Here is a 25,833-nt window from a genome sequence, read left to right as displayed (position 1 = left end):
TTCAATGCATCTGCAGTATTCTTCAAAGTGTCCACCTTTACCAGCAACATCTTTTTGTCTTCTATCATATCCCTCACAAAGTGATACTGAACATCAATGTGCTTTGTCTTTGAATGATATGAAGGGTTCTTTTCCAATAAAATTGCACTTTGGATGTCACAGTCTATCCGTATAGCTCCTTGTACTAACCCCATAATTGAACATAATATCTGCAACCAAACTTCTTACTCACTTCCATGAGTGGCTACCATGTATTCTGCCTCTGTAGTTGATAGTGCCACTACAGATTGTTTCTTACTCATCCAACTGTCTGCACCTCCAAATAGGTTAAACACATACCCATTTGTAAATATTCTCTGATCCAGATCTCCAGCCCAGTCTGCATCAACAAAGCCACGAATATCCAACACTTTGTCTAATCTTCATCTTCCTTGGTAGCACAGCCCATAATCACTAGTGCCACGCAAATACTTGAAAAATTACTTCACTGTTGTCTAGTGCTCCTTCCTTAGTTTTGACATAAACCTGCTCAATACTTCCACTGCATGTGCAATGTTTGGTCTAGTATAGACCATTGCATACATCAGGCTACTGACTACACTTGCATATGGAACATGGGACATTTCCTATTCCTCTTCTTGTGTCTTGGGACATTGTTCAGCAGATAACTTCACACCTACAGGAATAAGAACCTTCACCAGTTTACTATGATGCATATTAAACCTATGCAGTATTATCTTGACATACTTCCTTTGGTTTAACCAGAGCTTCCTCTTTGCCCGATCTCTTTTAATTTCCATACCCAAAATATAGTTTGCAACACCAAGATCTTTCATGTCAAATTTGGAAGACAATTGGGTCTTCAAATCCTGGATAATTTCTTTGTCATTTCCAACTACCATCCACATACAAGAATAGATAAAGAACATGGTCACCAATTAATTTAAAATACACACAGTGATCTTCTTTGCTTCTGGTGAATCCAAGTCCGTGTATAAATGTATCAAATTTCTGATACCAAATCCTTGTTGACTATTTTAACCCATACAAAGACTTCTTTAACTTGCATACCATTTCTTTCTTACCCTTCACCGTAAAAACTTCAGGTTGCTTCATGTAGATCTCTTCTTCCAGATCTGTGTGAAGAAATGTTGTCTTCACATCCGTTTGTTCTACCACAAAATAAAAAGTAGCAACAACAGATAAAAGTAATCTAATAGAAGCTACCTTGGCAACAAGAGAAAAAATATCACCAAAATCAATTCCTGGCACCTGGGAATAACCTTTTTCTACCAACCAAGCTTTGTATTCCTCCACCTTTCCTTTTGCATTTGTCTTCTTCTTGAACACCCATTTGATGCGAATGGTTTTCCTTCCAGCCGGCAACTCCACCAGATCCCAAGCCTCATTTTTGTGCAACGATGCCATTTCATCAACCATAGGCCTCTTTCCAAAGTTTTCCATCCTCTGAATCTACTGCTTCCTTCATAGTTCTGGGATCATCATCAATAATATAGAAAGAAAAAATTGAACAAAAAATAGATGCGTTATACCTTTCCAGTTGCCTTCTTTCTCGAGCTGATCTTCTCACACCCAAAGTTTGTGGCTCTTCATCTTCTGATTCCTCCTCTGCTGTAGAGTTTGATTCTTACTCCTTAAGCTCAAACTCTATCTTCTCATGTTCCTTTGGTTGGACTTCATGTTTAATAACATCCTTCACCTCTCTGAACACCACATCTCGACTATACACAACCTTCCTTATTACTGGGTTCCAAAGCTTATAACCCTTTAAACCATCCTTATACCCAATAAATATGCACTTTTCAGATTTACTATCCAACTTGGTTTGTTTCTCCTTTAGAACATGTACATATGCATCACACACCAATACCCTCAGATGTGAAGGAGAGGGTTTCTTACCAGTCCATACCTCTTGTGGAGTCTTATCCTCCAATGCTTAATGAAGGTGATTTGTTGACCAGGTAACATGTTGTCTCCACTGCCTCTGCCGTGAATTCTTGTCTTAACCTGGCACCACTGAACATGCTTCTTGCCCTTTCCATCAACGTATTGTTCATTCTTTTTGCAAATCCATTTTGCCCAGGTGTGTATGGAGTAGTCTTCTGCCGTGCTGTACCACACTTCTTATAGAATTCTTCAAATTCCTTACTACAAACCTCTCCATTGTTATTTTTCCTCAACACCTTTATCTTCTTCTCTGTCTAGTCTTCCACCAGAGCCTTAAATTCTTTAAACCTGTCAAAGACTTTAGATTTCTTCTTACGGAAATATATCCATGTATTCCTTGAGAAGTCATCTATAAATGATACATAGTACATATACTTACCCAGTGATGGAACCTTCATAGGTCCAAACACATCACTGTGCACAAGCTCTAATATATGTTTTGCCCTCTTACCACTAGAGGGGAAACTCACCTGATTCTTCTTCACATATACACAATTTTCATAAAAATCAAAATCTAGAGAGATATTACTCATACCTTCTACCATACCTTTACCATGAAGTATTCAAAGGCCCTTCTCTCCAATATGTCCAAGCCTTTGATGCCACAACATGGTCTTCTCTCCAGAGACCACTAGATTTTCTGCTCCACTTTCAAGAAGCACAGAACTGTTGCACCCATCAACAACAGTGCTACCTTGCAGCTTGTACAGATTTCCAATCTGAACTCCCCGCATCAATACCAGTGCTCCCCGAACCATCTTGAAGGTATCATTGTCGAACACTGTTTTTACACCTGCATCATCCAACTTTCTTACATAAATCAGATTTCTGGCTAATGCAAGAATATGCGGAACAACTGGAAGTGTTCTAACCCTTCCACCTTACAACTTCAACTTTACTTTTCTCCGACCAACGATTCTAGACTTCCTGTCATCCCCCAATAAGACATCACCACCATCATATTTCTCATACTCGCAAAACCACTCTCTATGGGGAGTGAAGTGAAAGTATGCACCTGAGTCAATCAACCATGCCTCATGATCTACATGTGTATTTGAAGAAGCCAAGTACACATCCCCACCTTCATCTGAGGTGGTTTTCGCCTTTGCAAAAGGAGCATCATCAGATCCCTTTCCTTTATCAGGAGCTTTAGATTTACAGTGCCTTTTGTAGTGCCCTTCCTTTCCACATTTCCAGCACACCACCTTTACAGGTTTTCCTGGAGATTTAGATCTCCCTCTAGATTTAGATCTCCCACTCGATGACTTATTTTTGTTTCTGTTCGGGGATTGTCCTCATACAAACAAGGAATCACCATTCTAGCTCTCCATATTTTTCCATCTCATTTCCTCCATCAGCAAGGATGAGACTATTTCGTCAAACTGCAAGGCAGTTGCATTGCTACCTATTGCAATAACTAGACTATCCCACAAATCTGGTAGAGAACACAACAAACTGATGCACTTATCTTCATCTAAAATTTTAATATCAACAGATAATAACTAACTTACCACAGTATTAAATGCGTTCAGATGCTCTGTCACCGAGTCTCCATCTTTCATCCTCAGGTTATACAGCTTTTTGCGTAGGAACAATTTCTTCACCAGAGACTCAGATTGGTACAAAGTCCCTAACTTGTCCCACAAAACCTTCATCATACCTTGCCCTGATACATTCTGTAATACTGAATCTGAGACACACAATTGTATTGTTCTCTTTGCCTTCCGATCCAACTTCTTCCATTCTTCATCGGACACTCCCGTTGGTTTAGTACCTGGATCTATTGCGATCCACTGATCTTTATCCACCAATAGATCCTCCATCTTGAGTTTCCATAACTCAAAACTCTGACCATTAAATTTCTTGATCTCTATCTTTCCACTACTCGCCATCTTCTTTCACTGCCATAATTGATCTTGTAGGTCTCCCACTGAACAGGGTCTACCATAGGCCTGAGCGAAACCCCTCAGCAACAAAGGTGTCCCCTTGAAGCCAAAATAGATTTGATACCAAATGTAGGTTTTAACCCCGTATAGAAATTACCTGCATATGAATTCTAAAACACAGAAAAGAAACAATGCGAGAGCATAACACATAAAACACATATACACAGAGATTTTCCCCTGGATCCCAAAACCAAGACTACCAGCTTGATTTTTAATTATGTTCCTTTCAATGTTACAATACATATTTATACATGCTGAAGCATCTAATACCATGGACCGAAAACCATCGCGTCCAAAACCATGGACCGAAAACCATCGCGTCCAAAACCATGTGCGAAAAATCATGCACAAAATCATAGGTAGGTCTGCCCAACCTAATATAGGGTCCAAAAAAAAAAATTTCAGGGGCGCTACCCTGGACCCCATAGAGGGGGGTTACCTGCACCCCTCAAACCCCTTGTGACACCCCCCACTATGCAATCAGCGCAACGCCCCCCCTCTAACCCCCAGTTAACTATGTGGGCTAGTCATGGAAAGAATATAACACAACCCAACAATAAGTAGGTTGATAAGATCAATGGCAACTTGAGTGCAAGAAACAAGTCCTCAATATCAATAAAAGTAAGGATGCTTGATAAATAACTAATGATCCCTAAGCAAGGAGACTAAGGAAATTGACTCAAACCAATCCCAATTCAAGGGTGGTGACTGAGTAAAAGAGGATGAAGGGAAATTATGAAGGATGAATATTGGATGAACTCACAAAGAACCTATTGACGTGGTGAATTTTCGTTATACCAACAAGGGGAACTAACATAATCACAGACCCCAATGAGATCTGCTTTCATTTGGGATGGCTAGCTCCAAAGGGTTTTAAACGATCCCGTAAACTGTTAAAGGTGTTGAGAGATTGCTTCCTTGAGGAAGACCTCAATTGAATCAACAAAAGAAACAGCTAACCTATATGTATCAAATCCTATCTACGCTACTTCTCACTACTTAAGCTAGTCCTAACTATCCTAATCTATCTTGCAGGATCATAACAAAAAGAGGTTAAACATCATATATAGATTCCAAGTCCAAATCAAGCAATTACTGGTTCAATGAGAACAAGGCTGTATTAAATCCTAATTGCAATCCAATTACTTATATAGGAATATACATTCCTTTCTTTACAAATAACACTTGCAATTGATGTTTAACAAAGTCTTGAATCAACAACCTTTCATGAATTAACAATTCTATTTAATTATATTCAAATAACGAGGAATAACCGTGGACTGCTTGTTATCAATATGCACAGAGCAAATCACATTTATCTTTATGCCAGCAACAACACACTGATTCTAAACATATGAGAGAAAAGGAAAATAAATCTGAAACAACAAGCTCCTTCTTGAACCAAACAGAGTTCTTTATTCACAATAAATCAAATTTGTTCTCTCCAAACAAAAAACCTTCATCTCATCTGCTGGGAATGAGTTTCAGTCTTCCCCTAACCTTTCATCTCCCCCCTCTTCTTTTCAATACACAAATCAAAATATACAGACGTGGAACAGTCAGTGTAACTACTACCATGTAGCAAGCATATCTGCTAGAGTGCTTCGTTTCCTAGGGGAATGAACAGATGTTGATTAAAAGAGGATAATTGTGTGTCATCTCTTGATGATGAAACCCAGGACAACTTCTCTTTCGGAATATACAAGCAATGTGTGGAAACTGATTGAGAATGCTAAAGGCCGGCTCTTTAAACATAACACACCCGCATATATGAATTCTCTGGATCCACTTATGAACCTTCTACTCCTCTCCTGTAGAGATAATTTGTATTAGCTATGATTATGAGAAATATGCCAAACATTCTTCTAAACAAACCTTGCATTCAGCTACCATTTCTATTAATCTCACAATGCAGAGCAATCATGATTATAAAGTCATTGATCCTGTTATATCCTCTATTCCCGTTGCCCATAATATTCATTATTATTCAAGAATCCCTTGACAACGCTTCAATAGGTAGACCATTCACTTTACCTGATTTCATTTTAAAAATTAGGACCAAAACATTTTATCGAATGCATAGGAAAACACGGGAAAGCCCATGGCCGGGTCGTAAGGCCGGACTTCAAATCTTATATACTTGAGCCTATAATTATCGGTGGGTCCGCCGTATCACAAATCGATTTATGTATAAACAATGAACTCTGCTGATTGCGATAAGTGATTGGGGAGGTAGACTCAAAATACATATGATCCGCGGTTAATAATCCTTTCGGGTCCAGCATATAAGACTCTCCTTTAAAAATCGAGACCATAACATTTTATCGAAAATACAAGGGAATACATGGGAAAACCCGCGGCCGACCATAAGGCCGGACTTGAAAAATTATGGACACGGGCGTATAATTATCGTCGGGTCCACCATATCGCTCCTTTGCATATTGCATAACCCCTGGGCTCCACCGATTGCGATAAGCAATTGGGGAAAACAGACCCGAAATATATATGTATATATATATATATATATATATATATATATATATATATATATATATATATATATATATATATATATATATATATGTTAATACTACCGACAGGTCCGCCATATCACATTGCAATGTTTCAATAGTAGGTGAATGGGCCTTGGTTTTCATTGGAGCCCGATTGCGATATGAAATGGGGCTTTAGACCCAAAATATATACATGTTGCACTTAATAGTCCCGGCGGGTCTGCAATGTATGACTTCCCTTTGAAAAACTAGGACCCCAGCATATTATCGAAAAACATGGGAAAACACAGGAAAACCATGTGGCTGAGCCATAAGGCCGAACTTGAAAAATTATGCACCCGAATTGATAGTTATCGGAGGGTCCGGTATATGATGGTATGCCTTATATATAAGCCCCAGACCCTGTCGATTGCGATATGCGATGGGGAAGTGAACCTGATAGCATATATATTTTACTTTATAGCCTTGTTGGGTTCGCTATATCGCATCGGCCTTATGTATAGGCTTTGACTCCCACCGATTGCAATATGTGAAGGGCTCCAAACCCGAAATATATGTATTCTGGATAATAAAGTTGTCGGGTCCAATGTATTGTGGTGAGCTTTTTGTGTCAATGTTAATTGCGATAAGCAAAAAGGATGAGTTATGCATGTTTTGCGAAGTATTTCCACTGTAAAGAGTTATGATGGGTGTTACGTAGTAAATTGTCACTGTCTCCCTGTCAGTCTCCCTACTGTGTCATGAAATCAAATGCACCATGCTCATGCTCTCTAAACTGGCCAAATGACCCACTTTGCCAAATTTTATTGCATCAACGCGACTGTTCTTAAAATAAACGCGCTGACTGGCGGCTGATAGTGTAACTGATGCGCTGCCAACGCGGAAGCACACGGGTTTTCCGCGCTGGTCGAATTTTATGTGCCAGCGCATCCTATGAAAGTGTTGAGCCACGCTGACACAGCCTACTCTGTTATTATGATGCGCTGTCAGCACTCCAGTTCAGTGTTACACCCGCGCTTATCCAGTTTGGGCGAATTTGTTCCAACAGCCAGCCTTCCAGATGATTCCAGACTTGGTTGTTGGCCTTGTGAGTATCGCCCTCCCTTCTATGGCATGTCTGTTCGTCATTTGAAACCACCTTCCTTGAGGATAAGCTTGTCCTCCCACCATTCATGGAGACTCCTTCTCCTATTTAAACCTCCACCATCACCATGAGTAGCTAGTTTTGATAGTGTGGAATTCATAGTGCTTAGACTGCTGCTGCTAGTAGGTAGTTGGTGTGACAAGTGTGGTTTTGTTAGAGGAAGCTTAAGGAAGGTTGTGAGTATTGCTTGTGTGAGAGAGAGCTTTGTTTTGGGAGAATCTACCTCCTAGGGTGAATGCTTAAGAGACTTGCTGGCTGGACCCTCTAGAGAAGGACTCAGCGTCAGAACTTTGGTTGTATCTTTCTCTGTTATTGATTTAATAATAGATGACTACTGTTATGGTTCCATTCTCATTTGTCTTTATAATGGTTAATGTGAATTACTTCCTTTCTGACTGATGTATAATTTCTTTTATTAGATTTCACGCTTGTGTTTGTCTTTCTCTTCGTATGTGCGGGCATCTATTCACGGAGATCGTGGAGGATCATGACCCGCCAGAGCGAAGGAGTGAGAGCAGCATCTCTTCATCAAACAATAGCACTGGAATCCAAGTAGGTGTTCTTTGCCTCTCTTTTATTTGCAATTAGGAACTTGCACAGTAGCATTGATTGATTGTTGCTAGACCCATTCTGGGCTAGTAGGGATCGCCTCTATCCGTAGAGGGGATTTACCTCTCCAACAATTTGGCGACCATACTGGGGAAGCTGGCCTTTGTCTCTTTTGTCCATTTTTGTGTTTGAGTTTGATTGTTCTCTCTTTTCAAAATTGGGGATTAGTTCTCTGCTTTTAGGCTTCCTGGTTCAGTCTGGGAGGTGTATAAATTGTTTAAAGAGTTCTGGCCTTGGTTTGGGAGTTTTTTTGCTTGATTCTGCCTCTTTTTTAGCCTCAGCGCGGTTTATATCAAAACAGTTGTGCTGACAGCGCATAGCTGTTTCTTTAACCCTGTTGTCATCGCGCTTGTACGTAAAACAGTCGCGACGGTTCTGAAATCGAACCAACGCGCTTAAGTCGTGTCCTTCCGCGCTGACAGCGCCTAGTTGCTACGCGTGACCTCTTGTTAGCGCATTGTTGTTGAGCGCTACCCGCGCTGATCCTGTAAAATTGAATTTGTTTCAATTTTTCCTCCTGAGCCTGTTAGTTTGACTATCTCCAGCTCTTTCTACTTGGTTTATGACTTGATATTTATTGTTTGAATTGTGACACACTTGCTTGCAAAGTCTTGTCGGACGAATTTCGTTTTTGCGTCTCGTGACCTAGTGCCATCATCCAGCTTTCACTGGACTAACCTTGTTTTATTCACTTGTTCACTTGTTCACAAAAGTTCGTTGCCTACTTGCCTTTGCTATTGCGGAAAACTTCCTCTTTTTGCTTTCTTTGCTTGTTTGTTTGAGGTGATTGTCATTGAACCAATCGTCGGATTGTTTCACTACCCAAGACACAGATTACAGTTGCTAGGGTTCAATCAGCTCTTTTCACACTTGTTGTGTTCGTCATTGAGTGATTTTACTTCTTTTTGCTCGGTGTTGCTGTCTCTCAAAGTTCATTTTAAAGTGCACAGTGCCATTGAAAAAGAAATCAAACTAATGTCTTTTGCATTCAATAGTTAATGAAAAGAAGAGCATTTCATTGATTTGTGTTCTCAAAAGAAAATTTCATTTCTTTGTCATTAGCTGCATTAGATTGTTTGATTGTTTGAGTTCGTTTTGTTTGATTGAAAGCTCTTAACCCTCTCGTAATTAGAATTCATCGAACGAAATGGTATTCTTTGGCATGTAGTTTGCATCTAGGAAGTTGTGAGAGATCACATGATAAGGCCTAAAACCGAAACTTGTTGGAAATAATACTGAGAGGGGGGGGTGAATCAGTATTATCAGATCAATAAAACCTTTTCAATTTCATACTCAGAAACATATACGCGACTTCAGTTAAGTGAATCCGCGTGTACACGCGACTGTGTCTAAAGCAACTAGCGTATATGAAGATATCTTATGATTCAGTTAATCTTATCTTCAGTAAATGCATCAGAACATTATTAAGCAATTTAACAGTAAACAGGTGCAGTATAACAGAACAGAACATCACACAAGAGCCACACACATGAACACCATGATATAAGGTGGAAACCCAATGTGGGTGAAAACCACCTGCTGCAATTCGTCTCTTTCTTCTTTAATGAGAAACTTCTTTTACAATATACTGGTGCAGTCCTTTACCAGTATGCAGGCTACAACCTGCAGAGGGCTACAACCCTCTCTTTCGTTTTCCAACTACTTTTGGAAGGGAGCTACAACCCCCTCAGCTCTTGTACTAGCTGATCCATTTACTAGTACGTAGGTGCTGACCCTACAACCTTCAGGGACCACGTTTCATCAATTTTCAGACTGGATCCAAGAGTACAAAGCAAACATTACCGCAATACAATCATCAACTTATACTTGCATCATAATTCATTAAACAACCCAATACCGAATCACTGAAACCCTGTCATCAAGAACACAGAACCCAAACCAGAATCTAGAACTCTGCAACAACCACCAGAATCAGCAACAACCTGAAATATCAACCCTTATCATGCATAAGCTACTTCACTGTACCAAAACCGCGTGTATACGCGCTTTCTCCAAAGGCAACCCGCGTGCAGATCTAGAAATGATTACTTCTGCCTTTGCTGTCAGATCCGACCCTTGTCAAGCGTCCCGAACAGATAACCAGCAATACCAGATCCTCTCACTGCGTCAGACACCCACTCACCTGTCTTTGCCTAGTGATCTTCTCCTTATATAGCTTAGGCCTTGTTCAATACCAAGAGCCAAAACCATAGAAACACAATACCATCAACTTCAAAACTAGGGATCGACACGCCCGTCGAGACACAATGGTCCGAAACCATAGGCACAACTTCCAAGGACTAACCGCCATGGACCAAAGGTACTTTTCCACATACACGCGCTTTTTCTGAAGCCAACCTGCGTGTACACGCGACTTGGGCTTAACAAACCTGCGTGTATGAACTTCCTTGGTAAGCTGTACTAGGATCTGTCTTTTGATTAAGTTGCCATTACCTGTACCAACTTCTGAGCATCTGTACCAACCTCTGAGTGAGTTGCCATCAAGGACAACACTTGAATCATAATGCCAACAATCTCCCCCTTTGGACTTGATGGCAACCACTACACCAAGTCACTCTCCCCCTTTGACATCAAGGGCAAAGGGCGGACCAAGATATTCTCTTCTTTGGTATACCTTCTGCTGTCCATACTCCCCCTGAGTACTTGCTGAAATCTCCAACTGTGCTCCCCCTTTGTGTATGCCAAAGTGTACCAATCTATCCATCCTGCTCTTGCTGAATTGTGCTGTTCATGCTCCCCTTGACTGTAGGCAAGATCTGCAAAAGATGTTCTTCAAGAAGAACAAGGACTTATACATCATAGAAGACCTCCCTATCACCAAAAGACTCAACATACATTCATCATTCATCCCAGGCATAGTGGGGAAACCAACATAGGCCGTTACATGACCTTGACACCATAAAAAGAGATATCACAAGAAATACATGACATAGAGACGAAATATCTAGACCAAGACTTATGAAAGCCACCAACAGCATCATGATCTGTACCATAAGCATCAGCCTGCAATCCCATTCCTAAACAGTAAGATGTATCATTTAGCTTCATAGACTTTATCAACAACTTCTAACCATAATGCCAACAATGCATTATTTGAAGAATATTCTCCCCCTGAGTGTGAGCCAACCATGTCTGAACCATTTCCTGAGTCTGTTCTGCTCCCCCTGAGCCTGAGCCAACCATGACTGAACCTGGGTCTGTTCTGCTGCCCTTTCTCCATATACGCGACTTTGCAGCCTGTAACTCGCGTATATACGCGACTTGTCTTCATTATCTCAGCGTATGCAGGATGGAATACTGAATCTCATCACTTTCAGATTCCCCTGTGTCTGTTATGTCAGCTGACTGAGTTGTCCCACACCTTTCTGTCTCTGTCTTCTTCAATTCCTGCAACTGTGATGATGTATGGTCCCCTTGTCTTGAATTTTGAAATCTGCTCCTGCATTCCCTTGCTTTATGCCCATAGTTGTTGCATGTATAACACCTTATATTTTTCATGTTCCTTCTATCACAATCAATTGCTTTGTGTCCATATGCATTGCAGGCAAAGCAATACCCTCTGAAATACTTGGGATGCGATGATCTTTCTTGAACCATTCTACTTCTGCATCTGGCTGCAACATGTCCAAGATTATGACATACATAACATTCAACATTATTCAGCGGAGGAAATAATCGTCTATCACGTCCATAGTTAGGAGTAAAGGATCTTCCTTGAGGAATTTCTTTCCTTGGTTGTTCCTTGAGCATTTCAGATTTCTCATTAGAGTTTCTTGCCTCACCTTGTGAACTAGATTCACCTTCACCATATTCATGAAAACCAAGACCAGTCTTGATAGCAGGAGATCTTTGACTATTAAGAATATCATCCAAGACTTTAGAACTATCTTGAAATCGTAAGAGCTTATCCTTTTCTTCTAGTTTACCTTTCAAGATATTTACCTCAACCTGATGTTGTTCTTCCTTTTTCAGATACTGCTTCCTTAGGTCTTCTTCAACTTTTCTCCCTTCTTCCACTTGTCGCTTTAGTTTGATCACTTCATGTTCTTGATCTTCAAGATCTTCTTTTAGAGAGAGGATCTTTGATTCAAGTCTCTGAATAGTTGTGCTCTGATCTTTTGCTATATCCTGCAATCTCTCCCTTACCCTGGTTTCTGTTTCCAATAGTTCTTTTAATTTGGCAGCTTCTTCAGTTTCTGCATTCTTCTCTTCATGTGCCATGAGACTTTTAATATCCTCGCTATTATTGGATGAAGCATTCTTCTTGTGTGCCATGAGACTTCTAATATCTTCACTATCATTTAATGAACTTTTAATATGGGAATAATAGCTTCTACCATCTTCTTCATATATCCTTTCTTTGTTATGAGGACATCTAGCAGCATAGTGACCAACTCTACCACATAGAAAACATTTGAAAGGCAGCTTATCTTTGAACCGTCCAGTTCCCCGTTCAAGATTCTTGACAAAATTTACCTCATCTTCTTCCTCTGACACTTCGAATGCGGCCTCTGGTGGTACCTCTTGTCGCATTTCAAAAGCAGTTAAGATCCCGTGAAGCTGTGACATGGTAATTTTCCGCACATTCTCCTTTTCTTCTATGGCAGATACTTTAGAATCAAATTTAGTAGACAGAGATCTCAAAACCTTTTGAACTAAGACAACTTCCTCAAATTCTTCACCCAGATCCCTCATACAATTCACAATCTCATCCATACGCAGGAAATAATTAGCTACGCTTTCATTACTTCGCATCTTAAGAGTTTCATACTGGATTCTGAGAGTTTGAAGCTTCGCTATTTTTACCTGATCATCTCCTTCGTAGCTTGTAACGATTTTGTCCCATATTTCCTTAGCTGATTTGAGATGCATGATCTTCATAAATTCTGATTGAGTCAAAGTACTCAATAGGACATTAACTACTTTGGCATTGAGCTCATATTGCTTTTTCTCTGCTGGATCTGTAGGTGTTGCTGATGGGAATTTGTATCCTCCTTCTACGAGTCCCCAAACTTCTGCTCCAAGAGACTGTAGATATGCAGTGGTTCTTATCTTCCAGTGAGTAAAATTGTTCCCATCAAAGACTGGTGGCCTGATGTGTGCCTCTCTTTCTGGATTAGCCATTTTGATGGATCTTTTCCTTCAAGCGATCAAGCTTCCTCTGAAGGACCTGCTCTGATTCCAATTGTTGGAAATAATACTGAGAGGGGGGGGTGAATCAGTATTATCAGATCAATAAAACCTTTTCAATTTCATACTCAGAAACATATACGCGACTTCAGTTAAGTGAATCCGCGTGTACACGCGACTGTGTCTAAAGCAACTAGCGTATATGAAGATATCTTATGATTCAGTTAATCTTATCTTCAGTAAATGCATCAGAACATTACTAAGCAATTTAACAGTAAACAGGTGCAGTATAACAGAACAGAACATCACACAAGAGCCACACACATGAACACCATGATATAAGGTGGAAACCCAATGTGGGTGAAAACCACCTGCTGCAATTCGTCTCTTTCTTCTTTAATGAGAAACTTCTTTTACAATATACTGGTGCAGTCCTTTACCAGTATGCAGGCTACAACCTGCAGAGGGCTACAACCCTCTCTTTCGTTTTCCAACTACTTCTGGAAGGGAGCTACAACCCCCTCAGCTCTTGTACTAGCTGATCCATTTACTAGTACGTAGGTGCTGACCCTACAACCTTCAGGGACCACGTTTCATCAATTTTCAGACTGGATCCAAGAGTACAAAGCAAACATTACCGCAATACAATCATCAACTTATACTTGCATCATAATTCATTAAACAACCCAATACCGAATCACTGAAACCCTGTCATCAAGAACACAGAACCCAAACCAGAATCTAGAACTCTGCAACAACCACCAGAATCAGCAACAACCTGAAATATCAACCCTTATCATGCATACGCTACTTCACTGTACCAAAACCGCGTGTATACGCGCTTTCTCCAAAGGCAACCCGCGTGCAGATCTAGAAATGATTACTTCTGCCTTTGCTGTCAGATCCGACCCTTGTCAAGCGTCCCGAACAGATAACCAGCAATACCAGATCCTCTCACTGCGTCAGACACCCACTCACCTGTCTTTGCCTAGTGATCTTCTCCTTATATAGCCTTAGGCCTTGTTCAATACCAAGAGCCAAAACCATAGAAACACAATACCATCAACTTCAAAACTAGGGATCGACACGCCCGTCGAGACACAATGGTCCGAAACCATAGGCACAACTTCCAAGGACTAACCGCCATGGACCAAAGGTACTTTTCCACATACACGCGCTTTTTCTGAAGCCAACCTGCGTGTACACGCGACTTGGGCTTAACAAACCTGCGTGTATGAACTTCCTTGGTAAGCTGTACTAGGATCTGTCTTCTGATTAAGTTGCCATTACCTGTACCAACTTCTGAGCATCTGTACCAACCTCTGAGTGAGTTGCCATCAAGGACAACACTTGAATCATAATGCCAACAAAACTTAATTCAAGATCAACCATAAAATAAACTGAATAAACCTAAAAACGCATTGGAACTTAACGCAAACATCTAGAGGTCTAGGTTAGGGACGTGTTCCGGAGTCTTTAAACATAGTCACTGTTGTTTCACATTACGGTTGGGTGATTCCTCCTTCTGTGACTCGATAGTGGTCTAACACGGACTGTGCTCCCACGTACCGTCGCGTATCTAGGGAGACCCCACTAGGCTTTTATCCTTGATCCATAGGAAGCTGAGTCTGCCGCCCTGCGAACCGTAACGCACCGAACACAGCATTCGGGAAGATTGACTGCAGTATGGAAAGTCCTTGGTTCTCATACGGTTGCCAAGGTGTATAAGCAGTTTTATGGATCGCTTGGTAAACCCTTTGCCTACAATCTCCAGAGCAGTCACTTTTGATCCTTTTCGAACTCCCTAAATGAAAAGGTGCCAGTGAGCTTCTTGTCACTTTGTGCTCATTAAACATTCGAAGGAGACTAGAGTCATCTTTTCGTCCTTTTCTCGACTCTTGAAACATGAAAAGGTCAAGTTCAGTTCCTGTGTCTTAAAAATTTATTCAGCCACGATAACATTACCTGGTTAGATTTTGTATGTGTTAGTTTGAGTAGGGTCTTTGTCGTTAGTTTCCTTTAGGGTTTTGTGTGGGGTTTGTCATCCTGGCTGACCCGTCAACTCCCGGTCCAAGTGATCAAGGTTATCCATCTTCTGTTGCTCCTGAGGTACCAGTTGTAAGCGGTACTCTTCCGGTTATCCCGAGTATCTAGCCTATCAACGTACGTGCCCCGGGCGACGAGGATTACGAAGAAGATTGGAACCCTATCTGGGAGCCTGACGAAGACGATATTCCTGCTACCCCTCACGGTATGTCGTCTCCGATGTCCACTTCCCACATGGATGAGACATCTCCCAGCGCAGGTGAGACACCCGTGGTGTCAAATGTTGAATCTCCCATTCCAGCTACTTCCCCACTCCCTCCACGGTATCAGTAGATGAGGGATAGAATAGCTGCCAGAATGCCTTCTACGACTATATGGGATCCTAGTCTCATTGCTACCACAAAACCTTTTCTTTCGCAACCCCCTAATACACCTGTTACCTCAGTTCCCACGAATCCAACTGTTTGTGTAGCATACTCAACTCTGGTCGTCAGTGCTGTGACAACATCTTCATCTACAAACCCTGGGGCTGGTCCCTCTCACAGTCAAGTGAGCAATGGCCAACCAGGGCTTTCGTCTGGAGTCATCGATCCTGCACAAACTGCTCAGCCCTCTTCTGGTCTTGTTCCAGGAGGGGGGCCGTATGATGCCCATGGGAAACCCATTGTGGACCCAAATTACCAAGGTCCACTCTTTTATTATGATTCTACTAGTCAGTACCTCCAGTTCGCTCAATCTGCACCTCTTCAACCTTTCGTTGAAGTCTCGGTACCATTAAACATTACTTATGATCCCGGTACTCATTCTTTTCATGGGGGCCAGGCAATTCCTGGACAGCCTCAAGGACCACCTAATCTAGGCCAGCCACCTTATGTGCAAGCCCCCTAAGGGCAACCACTTTATGGTCAGTCTTACCCAGGACAATCTGGGGGCCCACAAGGACAACCCTACCCGGGACAACCTTCGGCCATGGGCGGTTCATCTTTTTCCTATCAGAGTCAACCTTCTGGTTATCCAGGGCAACCTGGTACCCAGCAAGGTTATCCGTCTGGTCAGCTAGGACAACCTTACATCCAACAAGGCCAACCTGGTTTCCAGCAGGGTTATCCCGTTGGACAAGCTGGGCAAAACTACACTCCTCAAGGTCAACCAGTAGTCCAGCAGGGGTATCCTTCTGGGCAGGGGGGGCAACCCTACGTGCAGCAGGGCCAACCCACTGCTCAGTCTAGTCTTCTTTCTGGGCAAGCGGGGCAACCCTACGTACAGCAGGGCCAACCCACTGCTCAGCCCGTGCATCCTCCTGGGCAAGGGGGGCAACCCTACGTATAGCAGGGCCAACCCATTGCTCAGCCAGTACAACCCTCCGGACAAATGGGCCAGCCCTCTGTGCAACAAGGCCAACCCGTTGTCTGCCCTACTCATCCATCTGGACAGGCTAGCCAACCGCAAGGTCAACCAGCCATCCAGCCGGCTCGGCCATTTGTTCCGCAAGGACAACCCTTGGTTGCTCAAGGACAACCTGGCACCCAGCAAGTACGTCCTTCTGGGAAAACAGGTCCATCCAAAATTCAACCAGGCCAACCTTCCGGCCAGATGATCCAAGCCCAGCCAGTTCAAGGACATTATTCTGGGCCTCAAACTCAAATGGGTTATCAAATGCAAGGCGGGCCACAGCCCCAGCCTTCCTACCAAGCACAGCCTGCTTACCAGGCTCAGTATGGAGCCCAACAAATGTATGGCTACCAGCAACCCTAGGGGCAAACTCAGTTTACCCCTTACCAAAATTATCAACAGATTCAGGTCACTCCTTACCAAAATTATCAGTATGCTGCACCTGCGGGTCAAGTTGCTAACACGTGGGGTGCTGGGGGGCAGACCCAGGGTGAACTGTCTACATATGGACAGAATCTGTATGGGCAAAACCCCTATGGACAAGGTCCCTATGCACCAGGCCCTTTTGGGCCAGGTCCATCTGGACAAGGTCCCTATGCGCCAGGCCCTTTTGGGCCAGGTCCATCTGGGCAGAGTCCATGGGGGCAACCACCACCTGGTTGGAACCCTAATACTGCCTCGAATCCACAGCCACAGATGTCCTTTAACCCTCAGTTGCCATTCTTAGCGACGTTGGAACTACCGGATGTGTCCAAGTTAACAAATGATCCCATTTTGCATAATCCGTATTGGCCACCAGTTCCAACTAAAATACCCGGTGATTGTCCAAAATTTGATGGCAAAGCTGGTGAAGATCCTCAAGCCCATGTTATGACCTATCACCTTTGGTGTTCATCGAACTCATGGCTTGATGACTCTATTCGACTTCGCCTCTTTCAAAGAACTCTCACCGGCTCAGCCGCTAAGTGGCACATTGAGCTGAATCGCGACACGTTTCAAGATTTCAACTCGCTGGCTATGGCGTTCTTAACCCATTTTCAGTTACCCATTCGGTACGAGACGGGGACACATCTCCTCACGTCTCTCAAACAGGACACGGTGACCCACATATCTGATCATATACATGAGTGGAGAAGGCGTCGTCGCTTGATCAAATTCTGGATTCTTGATCAACTCCTGACCGATTGGTTCACAACTTCCTTTGTCCCTGCGATTGCGCGAGACATAGCCATGGGAGCTTGTGTAACTGAAGAGCAAGCGATCGCGCGAGCTCAGTACCTAGACTTAGTATACTCTCAGTCGGGTACTCTATATGATTATTTTCCAGATGCCCCGAGGCCTGGACAGACCAAGGCTCCCTCCAAACCATTTGTTGATGGAGTCATTCACTCTGTAAATTCGTCATCGAAGAAATCGGCCGCAAACCCTGGGAAGCAAAAACAAAACGCTTCTAATGGAAATGCTCCTCAGGGCCAATCAAATCCTGGAAGTACCTCAGAGGTAAACGCCGTCCAGTCCACCGCGGCGGATAAATCCTAAAAAGGGAAAAAGAAAGGGAAGGCTAAAGATAAATCTGGACGGCCCAAGCAGGATGCCCCTAAGCCTCCACCTGAGGAAGGAGCTAAACGAAAACCTAAGTATCCTTGTCTCATCTGTGATGAGGATCACTACACTAAGGACTGCCCAAGGCGGTCCGAAGTTAGTCGGTTATTGAAAGGTGCTCCTGGGACTCCTGCCGTGCTTAAAGAGCCTTTCCCTTCCCAGCAGACCCAAATGGTGGCAGACCCGTCTCAACCCTCTTCCTCGTTCGGTTCTCAAGTGTTCATGGCTGGAATGATTCCCATCCATGTTTCAACTCGAGCGAAAGATTATGCATCTCATACCGGGAAAGAGCCGGAGGTTCCCTCCAGCACTCCTCCGTCTAGTTCTAGTCCTCTCCACATCGAAAGGCCCAGCACTGAGACGATCCCCCGACCCCCTCCAAAAGGTGTACTCAGGAAGTCATCTTACAACCCTAATGCTCGTGCTTCCCAGCACTATAGCATTGTTGAGGACTTAGCTCAGGCTCCATCTGCTATGTCCGCTCTAGAAGTCCTCCAGAGCCGCCCCTCCCAGAGGAAGTCCTTGCTATCAGCTATTGGTGGCATCGACCTGGCAGATTCAGATTTGATTTCTTTCGATCTCGAGGGTCTTACACAGAGATTGCCTCACCAAGTCGCTTTCCTTATAGAGGTCATCATCAATAGCAGAACGATTCATCGTACAGTTATTGATGAAGGTGCCTCAACCTACATCATGTCCGTTGCTTGCTGGAAGGCGATTGGTTCCCCTACTTTGAGTCAGTCTCCTATGACGTTAGAAGCTTTTGATGGAAGAGAATCTCGTCCTTACAGTATCCTCCAACGCTTACCCATCTCTTTGGAAGGAAAGACCGTAGAAGTGGAGGTCGAATTTGTTGACGCCAATCTGACCTACAACCTCCTCCTCGGACGGAGCTGGACATACGCCATGCAGGCCGTGGCTTCCTCCCTGTTCCGTGTCATTCGTTTCCCTCACCAGGGGAAGATTGTCACGGTGGACCAGCTCTCCTTCTTCGCCTCTTCTTCTGAAGGTAATGTACCATTCGTGGAGCATACCTCTAAGTCACTCGAGAGTGTGGGTGCCGGACTTTTCAAAGATCCCACTTTAATGGGAGTCTTTCCCCTCCCACCTCCGAATCTCACCCCTATCAATATGATCTTTGTACGCTCAGATCCGTGGGTTCTTCCTCCTGCTAATCAAGAAGACTCTTGGGGCGATATGATGCCATTGAGTCTTGCCGAACTCAACTACATCGAGATTGTCGCTGCATCGGCTCCCCCTGATGAACCTGCTCTCCCGAGCAGTGTTCCCGATTCATATGATCATTTCCCTTGGCTAGGAGATGAGGCTACTTCGGATCCATTGAAGGAAATATTTCCTTCCGACGAAGCCATCATAGAGACCATGTCTCTCGAAGAGCTCCCTTGGTCAGATCACCACCATCGCTCTTCGTTTCTCCCTCCCCATCCGGAAATGACCACATGTCTCGAGCGGTTTGCTTCATGTGTCCCATCCCCACCCCTCCAAACACCCATTCAGCTTTATCAAGTGTCTTCAGAGGGCAATATGGGAAATATCACGCAAACCCAACTGATCGACATCTCTGTCAAACCAGGGATTGTCGAGTACATTCATATCAGAGTCACTTGCACTCCTGAGGAAGTTCAACTCTATACTGCTTTATTTCACGAATTTTGTGATGTCTTCGCATGGTCCTATGAGGAAATGCCCGGCATCGATCCTAGTATAGTGGTGCACGAAATACCTACATACCCAGGTGCTAAGCCTGTTCGTCAGCGCTTACGCCCTGTGCACCCCTGAAAGGCTGCAGCCATCAAGGCCGAAGTCGAAAAACTTCTTAAAGCTGGTTTCATTTACCCCATTCCCCTTACGGATTGGGTGTCTAATATAGTCCTTGTGAATAAAAAGCAGGGTACTATCCGGGTCTGTGTTGACTATCGTGATATCAACCGTGCCTGTCCGAAGGATAACTTACCTACGCCCTTCATCGATCAGCTTATTGATGAGTGCGCAGGAAGTGAGATTTACTCGTTTATGGACAGCTTCTCTGGCTATAACCAGATCAACATTGCACCCACAGACCAGCATAGGACAACTTTTAGTTGTCCTTGGGGCACCTTCGCCTATAAGAAGCTTCCTTTCGGTCTAAAGAATGCCGGCGCTACATTTCAACGTGCAATGTCTTATGCCTTTCATGATATTCGTCACATTGTGCAACCTTACCTGGATGACCTTCCGGCTCATTCAGCTAAGCGTCAGGACCATCCCTCTCATCTTCGCGAGATTTTTCTCCGCTGTCGACACTACCACATTAGGCTTAATCCTCATAAGTGTGTCTTCTGCGTAGAATCAGGCCGACTGCTCGGGTTCATCGTCTCCTGAGAAGGCATCCGTCTGGATCCCCTCAAAGTTGAGGCCATTCTGAATCTTCCTCCCCCTGCCTCTTTGCAGCAATTGCAGAGCCTGCAGGGCAAAGAAAATTTCCTTAGACGATTCATTCTGAATTATGCCGAGGTGGCTAAGGGTTTCACACGGTTATTAAAGCGAGACACACCCTTTCGTTGGGATGCCATCGCCCAAGAGTCTTTTGAGCGACTCAAGGACCTCCTTGTATCGGCCCCACTCTTAAGACCTCCGAACTACCACCGCGATTATTCTCTCTATCTAACTGCCGCTGACACCACCATCCGCATGGTTCTGGTGCAGGGTGATGATGATGGCAATGAGCACGTTATCTATTACCTTAGTCGCAATCTCTTGGATACAGAAACTCGCTACGCATATGTCGAGAAGTTGGCATTGGTAGCTGTCTGCGCCGTCCAATGATTCCGGCACTATATCCTGTTGCGCACTACGACCGTGATTTCCGACTGCAACCCAATGACCTACATCTTGTCGTGTCAGCTGCTGGGGGGCAAGTACTCGAAATGGATTGTCATCCTACAAGAGTTTGACTTGGAATTTACTGCTGCCAAGTCTAAGAAATCTCTGGTCTTTGCCGAATTGCTCTGTTCTTTACCATCCCCTTCTGTACCATCTCGTTCGGAAGAGCATATCCCGGATGAAACATTGTTTCTAATCAGCACCCTCGACCCTTGGTATGGGGACATCATAGTATATTTGCAGACGTCTTCCTTCCGTCCTAATGTATCGAAAGACACTCGACGAAGGATTCGTCACCAATCTCAACCCTATCGCATTATTGGCGATACCCTGTACCGCCTCGGCGTTGATTCTGTTCTCCGCCGATGCTTGACTCTCGAGGAGGCTGAGCGGGTATTGAATGACTGCCACTCCGGTGCTTGTGGCGGCCATATGTCCGGATATGCCACCGCCCAGAAAATCCTTCGTGCTGGTTATTTCTGGCCTTCTATCTTCAAGGATTGCATCCTTGCCGTCCGTGCATGTCATGAATGTCATGTCTACCACCGGAAAATGCGTGCACCTCCTGCACCACTGCACCCTGTTGTTGCCGTAGGTCCATTTGCCAAATGGGGCATCGATTATACGTCTTGTAACCCTCGCTCGGCCGGGGGGCATGGATATATCATCGTTGCCGTGGATTACTTCACCAAATGGGCCGAAGCGATGCCTACATTGAACGAAGACGGTTACACAGCGGCGCAGTTTTTGTTTAATCATGTTATTACTCGGTTCGGAGTCCCCCAGGCTATTGTCATAGATCACGGAAAACATTTCCGTAATCACATGATGACAGAACTAACGACCCAGCTAGGCTTGCGTCAAGATAGCTCGACGCCGTATTACCCTCAATCCAATGGCCAAGTTGAAGTTGTGAACAAATTTTTGATCACAATGCTCCAACGTACCATGAATACGCACAAGTCTAACTGGCATCTGATGTTGTTCCCCGCCTTGTGGGCTTACCGGACCTCTGTGAAGGACGCCACCGGTTTCACTCCTTTTCAGCTTGTTTATGGACTGGAGGCCACCCTTCCTGTTGAGTGTGAGATTCCTTCTTTAAAGTTAGCTGTCGAGTTGCTTCCCAACACCACCCCGGTGGAGGAACGGCTTCTTTATTTAGAACGGCTAGACGAGACCCGTCGCTTAGCCTCTCTAGCTATTGAAGCGCAGAAGAAGAGGGTTAAGGCTCACTTCGATAATACCATTCAACCTCGTTCCTTTGTTGAGGGAGATCTAGTACTGCTCTATGATCAAGCTAAAGATAAGCTGGGGGCAGGTAAACTCGAATCCATGTGGCTAGGCCCCTATATCGTGAAGAGAGTTTTGCAAAAGGGGGCATATGAGCTGATCGATTACGAAGGAAATCCTCTCGACAAGCCCCGCAACGGGCTCTATTTGAAAAAATATTATGCATGATTTCGTGCACCTAGTTTGTACATACGTGTGTTCTTAGCAAGTGTGTTATGTGTGCATGATTCCTTGTTTTGCTTTGGTGTGAAGGCGTGTTTGCCTCTTATTTTGTTTTCTGCTTCTTGTGCAGATGTCTAGTACACCTTATGTTGGCTTCATCGATGGCGCCTGCCGTAGTACTTGCAATTTGTCTTCTGTGGCATGGGCGATCTACGATCCTCACGGCGAGTTGCTAGATCTTCAAGGCGTGTGCTTGGGCCGTACCACCAACAATGTTGCCGAATACAGTGCTGTAATTGAATTACTAGCCGAAGCAGTTGATCTTGGCATTTGTGCATTGGTGGTAAACCTGGACTCTCAACTTGTCGTCCATCAACTCAACGGGCGATATTCCGTTAGAGACCAACGCATTCTAAGGTTGTATTTACGTGTGAGATTGTTAGAAAGGAATTTTGATTATATCACATATCAACACATTCCGAGACGATTAAATACGTTAACCGATGCATTGGCAAACCATGTGTTGGATAGACATTTGCGTAATAGATAAACATCATACAAGAAGAGATAGAAAACATAATAAGACCATAGAATAAGCATGTGTAAATAATTTCTTTTCCAAGCATAGTTTGCATGTGTGCCTGCATATGTGCTTTTAAGCTTGCATAAAAATTAAAATACATGGGTCGTGTGTTGTGCAACTGATACATTAGATCACATTTGTATTAGACATTTGCATAACATATTAAAAAACATCATCACATGTGAAACGATCCATCCAAAAACGACATATATATATATCGTGTGGTGCGCTAAGGCGCTCAAAAATAAGTGTATATGTCCAAAAATAAAACCGGTGTCCTCAGTACATCTGAGACATATGTCTCTCAAAACATCAGTGGAAATAAAACCTATATGACTACTGAGCTGGGTTATGCTCTCTATAGCATACAGCTACCCGTGCCACCCGCCTCAAAAGGCGGTGCATCCTGGGTTCCACCCCCACTGTGTGGATCTGATGAGCTATGGGGACTCCTCGACCCCCTGGTAATCTAGCACCCCCTCCAGTAAACCCTCAAGGTTGCGAGCTATAGTCTCTGACGTGTCAACTCCTGGAGGAGCCAGGGCCAGGACTCCAGCACCTTGCCCCTCTCTCCATGCCTCTGGGGCTAGACCAATGGGTCTCATGGGTCCCACATCTGCGCACCGTGACATTTATCAAGACACGTACATGAAAAATCAAAAACATTAAAAAATATTAAAAAGAGATCAAGTGCCATACCTCCATCGTCCCAATGCTCTCCTGCAGGCAGTGGCATGTCGGGATTGTTGCGGAAGTCCATACCGGCATATGGCCAGTCCTCTACGAAAATGACCTGCCGATCCAGCCACTCTCGAAAGTACACTCCCCAAGCTACTGGGCAGCCGCCACCTCCGCGCGGCATGAGACGGGCCCACCGGCTGGCCCTCGTCTCCCGGGGACCTCTGGGTGGATCCACGGCCATGTTCTGCAGCTGTAGGGCCGGCACCCACTCCAGCATGAGCGAAAGTAAGAGTGACCCGTAAGTAAACTGCTTCGACTCTCTGCGTCGACAATTGCTCAATTGCCTCTTCATGCTGGTCGTCACTGCTGCTGCCCAGTTGAAAATGGTGGGCTGTAAGCACTCAAGAGCCAGTAGTAGATGAGTCTTTGAGGCCTCATGATTGGCCAAAGAGCCCGCTGCCCGTGTCACCATAAAGAGTATTGTGCGAAGAACCATGTCGTCCACCGTCGGAATACCAACTTTCCCGCTCCGTGTTTTAACAGCCCGTGGGTACACTCGAGCCATCAGCTGGTCAAGAGTCTCACCACTGGGTCGTTGCCCCTCCAGGATGGGCATCTGGCCTCGGCGTGACAATCCAGTCAAAAATAAATATCCGTGGAATCAAACTCAATGTCCCGGCCACGGATTGTGAATTTTCCATCAATTGGGTTCCAAGCTCTGATTAAGAGCTCGAGGAGATCAGGTTGCGCCCTCAGGCGCGGAGTGAGGAAGAATTTCAGGAACCCGCATGCCCGCATTGCATTTCGGCATTCGGCAATGGCATAAGCGGCTATATCCTCATCATCGTGAGCTCTCTCTTGCCAAACAAAAGACATTATGTCCTGCAAGACCATGAAAAAACATTAGAGCGCTAATCGTTGGAATTTGTACGTTCATTTTCTTAAAAACAAATCTTTACGGCGTCAGCGCGGCTGTTTTTAAAACAGTCGCGCTGATCATGGCGCCCCGTTGTTTTTTCCTTGGGTCAGCGCGGAAGCACACGGGTTTTCCGCGCTGACCCAAGAGGTGGTGTGTGTAAATTTAAATCGATCAGCGCGGACCCGAGCGGGAAATCCGCGCTGACCGAGAGCGCACCAACGCTCAAAAAATTTGCCCAAACGGCCAAATCCCACCGTGGAATTGCTCTCAAAAAGACTCAAAATGAAACGCAGGGAGAGGAGAACCTACCTGGAACAAGCTGCCGGATGAATGGTGTCCGCACGGGCTGGAAATCGCTCCGTCAACCTTGCAGCTCCACAACGTTCTTCACAACTCAAAATGGTAACAATGGTAAAAAATGACTTTTACCCCCCTATTTATGGTAAAAAATTCATAATTAGCTATAGTTTCTTATCAATGTGGGTTTTTGTCATATTTTTACCATGGATTTAGCCCTAATATCACTGTATTATTCTTTTATGCATGTTTTACTATGTTTTTACACATGTCGAACGGGTTTATGCGGGTGGTGTTCTTGTGCAGGTTCCAGTAACCCGCGTGGTCATAACGATTCTATGTACACTTGGTCCCAAAAAATGTCGTCTTTAAGCTCTTTTCCGACATGAACCAAGAAAAGGTGGCCGAGCTTCCTTTTGGCTCGTTAAAAGGAACGAGAGGCGGTCGTTTTTAAGCTCTTTTTTTGACTGTTTAACTTAAAAAGATTGCCTGGTGTTTGTCGTTTCACACTCGTTATTGGCTCTAAAACGACGTGCTTCCGACCGCTTTTTTACTTTTTCGGGTCGAAGTCACTATTCACGAAAAGTACTCCTCGATCATACTGGTCGGGCGGTTCTTTCGAGCATTGTTTTATACTTTTTCGGGCT

The sequence above is a fragment of the Pinus tabuliformis genome, chromosome X (genome assembly GCF_031772625.1).
Source record: "Pinus tabuliformis cultivar Carrire ecotype Pingquan chromosome X, CPIR1, whole genome shotgun sequence".
Taxonomy (NCBI): Eukaryota; Viridiplantae; Streptophyta; class Pinopsida; order Pinales; family Pinaceae; genus Pinus; species Pinus tabuliformis.
Note: the sequence above shows the minus strand (reverse complement) of the source record.